The sequence below is a fragment of the Heterodontus francisci genome, chromosome 41 (assembly GCF_036365525.1).
Source record: "Heterodontus francisci isolate sHetFra1 chromosome 41, sHetFra1.hap1, whole genome shotgun sequence".
NCBI lineage: Eukaryota > Metazoa > Chordata > Chondrichthyes > Heterodontiformes > Heterodontidae > Heterodontus > Heterodontus francisci.
In genome coordinates this window covers 10,305,584-10,315,994 of record NC_090411.1, presented here as the reverse complement: position 1 = coordinate 10,315,994, position 10,411 = coordinate 10,305,584, and the positions used below count along the sequence as shown (strand labels likewise).

Genomic DNA, 10,411 nt, shown 5'->3' with positions numbered 1-10,411 from the left:
GAAAATGGAGCTGGTACAGATCCATGAGCAAAAGACAGAAACGATAACTGTGACAGAAAGTATTAAGGAGGATTTGACAAATTACCTCCGAGAATATGAATATACTATTCAGCCATTGCCCACACGCTTGGGTAAAGAGAGATAGCAGCGAGAAGTCATTGCAAGCTGGAACAACAGTCGAAGATGCTACAAGATGAGATTGACAAGATAAATGATTCTACCTGGCAGGAGGACTTATGGAACTGGGGGTCAAACGTGCAGATACACCCCTGGTTTAGAATTATCTCCCATGTCCTGCCAGTGGTTTTGGGTATCATGGTGTTAGATGTGACATACTTAATTTGGCAACTTAAGAAATTGATTAGGCAATGCAAGAGGATGTATGAACACAGGTTGGACAGCTACCCGAAAAGCAATTAGTGTTCGAGCTTGCTCTGTAAAAGGAGGGACAATTAGTTATGCCATAAAAGGGTAATTGGATAACCTTCTCATATGTACTTAAAGTGAGCAAATGAATGATCAATGTACTTTATGAAATTGTATTATGTTTGTACAATCGATTATGTAACAATGATGTTTAAATGAGATGGTAAATGTACAAGTGTACCACCTTTTATGTTGTAAACAAGTGATTGAAGCCCCTGCAAAACTTATGCCTTTACAGAGTTCCCGCTGCCCCCTTGTGATATAAACAGGCGACGTATTGAGTGCGACCCCTCTGGGTGTTGAAGGCTGTTTCTAGACAATAGAGACCATTAAAGGCACCTAGGTGGGATCAAGGGAAGGATTCTGAAAAGGGTTGTAGAAGAGTCAAGAGGGGACTGTGAGAACAGAATTTTACAATTTTAAGAACAGAGATTATGGGAACATTTAAGCTGAGATTAATCAATCATGTATTGCTAGCTTGGCCTTGCGGCTGCTACAGCGCAATGGCAGGAAAGATATTATGCTTCAATGACTACTTTAAATACCTCTCCCCTCCACTTACGATGATATTGTGTTATCATGGCATGATAAAAGGAGGGATTGTTGGAGAAATTTTCTTAGCTTTGCTAATTATTACATAACTTTGTAGAAGCAGAAAAGCAGGAGACAGCTTGTAGCTAATCTAACCACAACCAACGGTCATAAATTGTAGACAGAGCAGCTAACCACAATCAGACATTACCAGATATGGTGTCTGGAGTGGGCATTGAATTAAGGAACTAGCTTGTTATTGTTGAAACTGATGTTTCGCTGACCTCGGACCCTGCATGGTGCACCGTTACGTAGGCAGTCTTGTGGGTGCTTATCTAATTGTGAAACTGTTAGCTCTGCCTTTTTTTTATACTATATAAGTCCACGGCGATCAGTAGCTCTTTGGGAGTAGCACTGAATCGCATTTAGGTAAGGTGTGCTCCCCCATGATATCATGCAATAAAGGGTTTGATTCTCAACGTCTGAGTCCGGAGAATTTGTTCAACAATTGGGCACAATCTGGATTTTCTTCAACACCTATTCCATCTCCCTGCCCCAAGAATCAATTTAATATATGGTCCCCAGATAAGGGGCGTATCAGATATTAAACTGATAAGAACAGATTTTTTTCCCCAAAAATGTACTTTATTCATAAAAATCTGTAATTAAAAAAATGCATTACAAAACAGTTCAAAACAAAAGTGCAAAGGAAATCAGTTTTCTTCGATACAGGAGTGAGTTGTCTCACAACCCTTCCATTCCAATTTATATGTCATGTACATTTTACAGCAAAGCCATATCTGGTGTATACAGCCCGAGGGGTTTCCCATGGGTCCAGCCCCTCAGTTCAGCTTGGTGGGAGGACCTTACACTGTGGTCTTTCCCCAATGAGCCTTTGCGGCGTCTGCCCCAAGCTTTAGTGAGTCCCTCAGCACGTAGTCCTGGACTTTGGAATGGGCCAGTCTGCAGCACTCTTGTCATGGATAACTCTTTGCACTGAAGACCAGCAAATTTCGGGCAGACCAAAGAGTGTCGTTCACCGAGTTGATGGTCCTCCAGCAGCAGTTAATGTTTATCTCGGTGTGCGTCCCTCGGAACAGACGGTAGAGCACAGACTCCTGTGTTATGGAGCTGCTCGGGATGAACCTCGACAAAAACCACTGCGTCTCTTTCCACACTTGCTTTGCAAAAGCACATTGCTGAAGGGGGTGGGCAACAGTCTGTTCCCCACCACAGCCACCTGGAGGGCAGCGTGCGGAGGCGGTGATATTACAGGCGTGCAGAAAGGATCTGACGGGGAGGGCCTTTCTCACCACCAGCCAAACGACGTCTTGGTGCTTGTTTTGAAAGTTGTGATGATGAGGCATTGTGCCAAATGACTTTGGCAGTCTGCTCGGGGAACCATCCGACAGGATGCCCCTTCTCCTTTTCATTTGGACCTTGAGGACATTGCGTGCAGACCACTGCCTGATGGGTTGGTGGTGAAAGGTGTTTTTCTGTGGAAACTTTTCCACGAAGGATAGGTGGGAGGGCACGGTGGAAGTGGATGGAGCATTCTGCAGCAATGTGGGCAGACCAGACCCATCCTTGGCAAGATCGGGGCAAGATAGAAGGTCAGCAGGTAGTGAGACTTGGTGTTTGCGTAGTTGGGTTGCAGGCAGAGCTTGATACCGTGGCACAGAAAAGTGGGCACGAGGATGAGGGGGAGGTTGTATAGGTTTTTTTGTGCCAAGCTTTATGCAGAGGCTTGAAGATGGTGTCTGTGCAGACAGGGTCCATTTTGGACATGGCGATAAAGTGTAAGATGGGTCGGGTGAGCGGCGTGGCGCAGGGTAGGAGTGGGGTATGGGGTGGCACATAGAGTAAGAACGTGAGCATCTGGCAGCTGATGAGCAGGTTGTTCGGCGCAATGGAGAGAGCGAACGCTGATACCACATGCTGAGTGTGTGGAACAAAGAACAAAGAACAGTACAGCACAAGAACAGGCCATTCGGCCCTCCAAACCTGCGCCGATCTTGATGCCTGCCTAAACTAACACCTTCTGCACTTCCGGGGCCCATATCCCTCTATTCCCTTCCTATTCATGTATTTGTCAAGATGTCTCTTAAACGTCGCTATCGTATCTGCTTCCACCCCCTCCCCTGGCAGCAAGTTCCAGGCACTCACCACCCTCTGTGTAAAAAACTTGCCTCGCACATCCCCTCTAAACTTTTCCCCTCGCACCTTAAACCTATGTCCTCTAGTAACTGACTCTTCCACCCTGGGAAAAAGCTTCTGACTATCCACTCTGTCCATGCCGCTCATAACTTTGTGAACCTCCATCATGTCGCCCCTCCACCTCCGTCGTTCCAGTGAAAACAATCCGAGTTTTTCCAACCTCTCCTCATAGTTAATGCCCTCCAGACCAGGCAACATCCTAGTAAACCTCCTCTGTACCCTCTCCAAAGCCTCCATGTCCTTCTGGTAGTGTGGCGACAAGAATTGCACGCAATATTCTAAGTGTGGCCTAACTAAGGTTCTGTACAGCTGCAGCATGACTTGTCAATTTTTATACTCTAAGCCCCGACCGATGAAGGCAAGCACGCCGTTGGCCTTCTTGACTACCTTATCCACCTGCGTTGCCACTTTCAGTGACCTGTGGACCTGTATGCCCAGATCTCTCTGCCTGTCAATACTCCTCAGGGTTCTGCCATTTACTGTATACCTCCCACCTGCATTAGACCTTCCAAAATGCATTACCTCACATTTGTCCGGATTAAACTCCATCTGCCATTTCTCTGCCCAAGTATCCAACCGATCTATATCCTGCTGTATCCTCTGACAATCCTCATCACTATCCGCAACTCCACCAACCTTTGTGTCGTCCGCAAACTTACTAATCAGACCAGCTCCATTTTCCTCCAAATCATTTATATATACTACAAACAGCAAAGGTCCCAGCACTGATCCCTGCGGAACACCACTAGTCACAGTCCTCCATTCAGAAAAACACCCATCCACTGATACCCTCTGTCTTCTATGACCGAGCCAGTTCTGTATCCATCTTGCCAGCTCACCTCTGATCCCATGTGACTTCACCTTTTGTACCAGTCTGCCCTGAGGGACCTTGTCAAAGGCTTTACTAAACTCCATATAGACAACATTCACTGCCCTTCCTTCATCAATCATCCTCGTCACTTCCTCAAAAAACTCAATCAAATTAGGAAGACACGACCTCCCTTTCATAAAACCATGCTGTCTCTCGCTAATAAGATAAAAGAGAAGTTAGGAAGGAAGCAGCAATATAAAAAGCTGGGATGTACACTAAGTTCTAATTTTACTTTGTAAAACCAGGGGACAGTGCAAACACAGACTCCCACTACCACTAATTTTGCAGTCAAGTATCCCACATTTGGGGATATTACAAGCATCAACACACTTTTTTTTTCCAAAATATACTTTATTCATAAAAATCTGTGAAAAATACATTTCCAAACAGTTTCAAGCAGCACCAAAAAATACAAACATTGCAAGGGAGATCAGTTTCCTTCTATACAATTATGAGTTGCCTCGCAACCCTTCCATTTCACATTTGTCATGCCATATACATTTTTACATTTTACAGCTCACAAAATTTTCCCGATACAGTTCGAGGGGTTTCCCATGGATCCAGCCCCTCAGTTCAGCTTGGTGGGGGGACCTTACACTGTGGTCTTTCCCCATTGAGCCTTTGCTGCGGCTGCCCCAAGCTTTAGTGTGTCCCTCAGCACGTAGTCCTGGATCTTGGAATGTGCCAGTCTGCAACATTCGGTGGTGGACAACTCTTTGCGCTGGAAGACCAGCAAGTTTCGGGCAGACCAAAGGGCGTCTTTCACTGAATTGATAGTCCTCCAGCAGCAGTTGATGTTTGTCTCGGTGTGCGTCCCTGGGAGCAGCCCGTAGAGCACAGACTCCTGTGTTACAGAGCTGCTTGGGATGAACCTCGACAAAAACCACTGCATCTCTTTCCACACCTGCTTTGCGAAGACACATTCGAGGAGGAGGTGGGCGACCGTCTCTTCCCCGCCACAGCCACCGCCGGGGCATTGCGCGGAGGGGGCGAGACTTCGGGCGTGCAGGAAGGATCTGACAGGGAGGGCCCTTCTCACCACCAGCCAAGCTACGTCTTGGTGCTTGTTTGAAAGTTCTGGTGATGAGGCATTCCGCCAAATGACTTTGACGGTCTGCTCGGGGAGCCATCCGACAGGATCCCCCGTCTCCTTTTCCCGTAGGGCCTTGAGGACATTCCGTGCAGACCACTGCCTGATGGATCGGTGGTCAAAGGTGTTTTCCCGCAGAAACTGCTCCACGAAGGATAGGTGGTACGGCACGGTCCAACTGCATGGAGCGTTCCACGGCAATGTGACCAGGCCCATCCTTCGCAACACCGGGGACAGATAGAACCTCAGCACGTAGTGACACTTGGAGTTTGCGTACTGGAGGTCTACACACAGCTTGATGCAGCCGCACACGAAGGTGGTCAACAGGATGAGGGCCACGTTGGGTACATTTTTCCTGCCCTCATCCAGAGATTTGAACATCGTGTCCCTCTGGAAACGGTCCATTTTATATCCCCAGATGAAGCGGAAAATGGCTCGGGTGACTGCCACAGCACAGGAGTGGGGTATGGGCCAGACCTGCGCCACGTACAGCAACAACGTGAGCGCCTCGCACCTGAGACCAGGTTCTTACCCACAATGGAGAGAGATCGCTGCCCCCACATGCTCAACTTTTGTTGTACCTTGGCTACTCGCTCCTCCCAGGTTTTGGTGCACGCCCCGGCTCTTCCAAACCATATCCCCAGCACATTTAGGTAGTCTGACCTGATGGTGAAGGGGACAAAGGATCGGTCAGCCCAGTTCCCAAAGAACATGGCCTCGCTCTTGCTGTGGTTAACTTTGGCTCCCGAGGCCAGTTCGAACTGGCAGATGCTTATCAGTCTGCGCACAGACAGCGGATCCGAGCAGAAGACGGCGACATCATCCATGCACAGGGAGGTTTTCACCTGAGTGCCTCCGCTGCCTGGGATTGTCACCCCTCTTATGCTCGCATCCTTCCAAATAGACTCAGCAAAGGGTTCAATACAGCAAACAAACAAGACCGGGGAGAGAGGACAGCCCTGTCTGACTCCAGATTTGATCGGGAAGCTTTCCAATTCCCAACCATTGATGGAGACTGCGCTACTGATGTTTGTGTCGAGCAGTTTGATCCAATTGCAGATTCAGTCCCCAAATCCCATTTTGGAAAGCACGTCCATCATGTAGGTGTGCGATATCCTGTCAAAAGCCTTCTCCTGGTCCAGGCTGATGAGGCAGGTGTCCACCCTCCTGTCCCGCACGTAGGCGATCGTATCCATGAGTAGCGCGAGACTATCAGAGATCTTCCTGCCGGGTACAGTACAGGTCTGATCGGGGTGGATCACCAACTCCAGAGCAGACTTGACTCGACTGGCTATGACTTTGGACAGAATCTTGTAGTCAACATTAAGCAGTGAGATGGGCCGCCAATTTCTGATTTCTGCCCTCTCCCCCTTCTGCTTGTAAATGAGGGTGATGATGCCTTTCCTCATGGATTCTGACAAGGTGCCGTGCAGGAGCATACTCTCGTATACTTCCAGCAGGTCCGGGCCGACCCAGTCCCACAGGGCCGAATACAACTCAACCGGTAAGCTGTCGCTTCCGGAAGTTTTACATGTCTCGAAGGACTCGACGGCCTTTGTCAGCTCGTCCTGAGTTAGCGGTTTGTCCACTCTCTCCCTCCTGCTGTCATCTAAGACCTCTGTGATAGATGACAGGAAGGACTGGGAGGCTCTGCTGTCTGTGGGCTTTGCGTCATACAGCCCAGCATAAAAGGATTTGCTGCTCCTTAGTCTGTCGGACTGTGAATACGTTACCGAGCCGTCCTCTTCCTTCAGGCTGCTGATAACAGAGCTCTCTCTGTGTACCTTTTGGAAGAAGTAACGCGAGCACGTCTCATCCTGCTCAATGGAGCGGACTCTGGACCGGAAGATGATCTTGGAGGCCTCCTTGGCAAAGAGCGAGGCCTGCTGGCTCTTCACCTCTTGGAGGTCCTCCTTGACCTCGACCCCCATTGACTGCAACCGGAGCAGATTTTTTATACTTTTCTGGAGTCGGGACATTTCCCTCTGTCTCTCTCTCGCCCTCTGAACACCTTTGCGGATGAAGAACCTCTTGATGTTCTCCTTGATCGCTTGCCACCAGTGAACTGGAGACTCAAAGAGGGGTTTCACGGTCCTCCAACCATTGTAATCCCTTTTGAGTTCCTCAACGTTCTCTGGGGTCAGCAGTGTCGCATTGAGCTTCCACGTCCCTCTGCCAACCCGCTGGTCGTCCTGTAAGTGACAGTCGGCCAGTAAGAGGCAGTGCTCGGAGAAGAACACCGGCTTGACGTCGGTGGATCCGACCGTGACAGCACGGGACACAAACAGGAAGTCAATCCTGGAACGGGCAGACCCGTCTGATCTTGACCATGTATATCTGCGCTGCGCTCCGTCTGCAGGTTTGCTGCAGTTTGGCATCTGGTTTTTCATGCAGGGGTGACATCGGGGGCGTCTTGTAGGCTGCAAGGATTGGGCTGTCTTCTGCTGTTTCCCTCTGTTCCTCCTTGAAAACATCACTACTCCCGGCTTCCCGGAGCTGAGGTGCACCAAACGTGTCTTTGCTCTTGGTGTCCCGGAGCTGGGTTGTGTTGGCCATGTCGTTAGGTGTGGCGCCTTGGGGTTGGGGTATGTCGGGCCCATCACACCTTCCCGTGCCCGGGGGCTTTATCTTCCATCTCCTTTCAGTTCTGCCGTCTCTTTTGAAGGAGCTGTCGTTCCAGCACTTCTTCGTTCAGTGAAAAGGAGCTGCTATAGTCAACACTTGATCTTAGCCAAAAGACCGAGAAGCAATAACCTGCAAACTGCGGTTCTTGCGTGCGTCAGGCCCGGCGTCCGGCCTCTACGTCAAAGTAACCATGGGGTGGGCGAGCTGAGGGTGAAAGAGGCGACGGCAGGCGATCTTTGAGCAAGAGCTCCTTTTGTTGCTGGGCCTTGCAACCAGAAAGGAAAGCACGCGTGCATGCGCAGCCATTCCTTGCGCTTCTGTGCGAGACATTGCATCGAAAAAAAAGCACATGCGACTGGGAGCAAAGGGCAGCCTGCAGCTGCTCGATAATCCAACAGGGGGCAGCATGGGGCCCTGTCGCGACCTCACGGCGCAGATGGAGGCCCGCACAGAAGTTGAGCTCAGCAGCACAGCCAAGGAAAGAAAGCATCTGAAAATGCGACCGAGCAGCAGCGCAGTTGCTTTTCCAAATTCTATTTTTCAGCAGAGTTCTCGCCCCCATGGAGTGGGGAAGCTGCACCGCTCCTGGAGACACTGCAATACCAGGCCGATGCATGGAGTGGACGGAGCAAGCCCCTGTTCCATCTCCCTGTCCCAAAAATCAAAGCTTGGTGGAACGGTAAGCTGCAGGAAGGACATAGAGAGGCTGCAAAGAGATAGATAAAAGCAAAATACTGCGGATGCTGGAAATCTGAAACAAAAACAAGAAATGCTGGATTCACTCAGCAGGTCTGGCAGCATCTGTAGAAAGAGAAGCAGAGTTAACGTTTCGGGTCAGTGACCCTTCTTCGGAACTGACAAATATTAGAAAAGTCACAGATTATAAACAAGTGAGGTGGGGGTTGGGCAAGAGATAACAAAGGAGAAGGTGCAGATTGGACCAGGCCACATAGCTGACCAAAAGGTCACAGAGCAAAGGCAAACAATATGTTAATGGTGTTTTGAAAGACAAAGCATTAGTACAGATTAGGTGTGAATTATTCACACCTAATCTGTACTAATGCTTTGTCTTTCAAAACACCATTAACATATTGTTTGCCTTTGCTCTGTGACCTTTTGGTCAGCTATGTGGCCTGGTCCAATCTGCACCTTCTCCTTTGTTATCTCTTGCCCAACCCCCACCTCACTTGTTTATAATCTGTGACTTTTCTAATATTTGTCAGTTCCGAAGAAGGGTCACTGACCCGAAACGTTAACTCTGCTTCTCTTTCTACAGATGCTGCCAGACCTGCTGAGTGAATCCAGCATTTCTTGTTTTTGTTGCAAAGAGATAGAGACAGGTTAAGTAAGTGGGCAACAAGATGGAAAATGGTGTATAATGTCGGGAAATGTGAAGTTGATCACTTCGGTTGTAAAAATAGAAAAGCAGAATTTTTTTCAAAGGTGTGAATCTGCCGAGTGTTGATGTTCAGACAGACTTGGGAATATTTGTCCAAGAAATGCACAAAGTTAACATGGAGCTGCAGCAGGCTATTAGGAAGGCAAATGGCATGTTGGCCTTTATTGCAAGAGGGTTGGAGTACAGGAATAAAGAAGTCTTACTAAAATTGTGCCAATCTTTGCTGAGACCGCACCTGGAATATTGTGTGCAGTTTTGGTCTCCACTTTTAAGAAAGGATATACTTGCACTGGAGGCAGTGCAGCGAAGATTTACTAAATTGGTCCCTGGGATGAGGCGGTGGTCCTATTTTGAGAGGCTGAGTAAATTGGGCCTATATTCTCTGGAGTTTAGAAGAATGAGAGGTGATCTAATTGAGACATACAACATTATGAAAGGGCTTGATAGGGTAGAAGCTGAGGGATTATTTCTGCTGGTCGGGGAATCTAGAACACGGGGGCACAGTCTCAGGATAAGGGGCCGATCATTCAGGACTGAGATGAAGAGAAATTACTGCATTCAAAGAGTTGTGAATCTTTGGAATTCTCTACCCCTGACGGTTGTGGATGCTCCGACATTGTATATATTTAAGGCTGGGATAGATAGATTTTTGGTCTTGTTGGGAATTAAGGGATATGGGAAGCAGGCAGGAAAGTGGAATTGAAGCCCAAGATCAGCCATGATCATATTAAATGGTGCGGATGGACCATATGGTCTATTCCTGCTCCTATTTCTTGTGTTTTTGAGAACAAGTTTATTAAGTTTCATGCAAACTATTGCAATAAATTCAGGCAGTGCTATACATTCTAACGTGGGCGAGATACTTCCTGGATGAGGAAGGCACATTTTTTTATTGCAGCTTTCTCCTTGTTTCTCTCTCTTGCCTTTTCCCTTTGTTTTCTTGTTTCTGGTTCTCTCCACCGTGCAGAACTGACCAGTAGTTTCTCTTTTATCCTGGGTCTTATCCAATTAACCTTCTCAAGGTCTTTGCATCCTGTGCCTTCTTATCAACTTGAGAGAGACCTGCTAGACAGTTCTCAGCCAGCTCTTCAAGGACTATTAGCTCCAGGTGCAGTGGGCTTGTTACAGTTTGACATAATTTGCCACAGTGCCTCTGCCTTGGCATCTTTTGTATTATGCCCCATTTTTTCTACTTTTTTATACGACAAGAATTCTTTCGTAGGGTTAAAGGTTTAATAATCTTACAGGTTTT

The 10,411-nt window shown here is 48.1% G+C and overlaps 1 pseudogene; it reads right to left on the bottom strand.

Moving 5' to 3' along the window:
• Positions 1-8,329: 8,329 nt before the first annotated feature.
• LOC137354826 (U2 spliceosomal RNA) lies at positions 8,330-8,478 on the bottom strand (annotated as a pseudogene).
• Between the last annotated feature and the right edge of the window lie 1,933 nt (positions 8,479-10,411).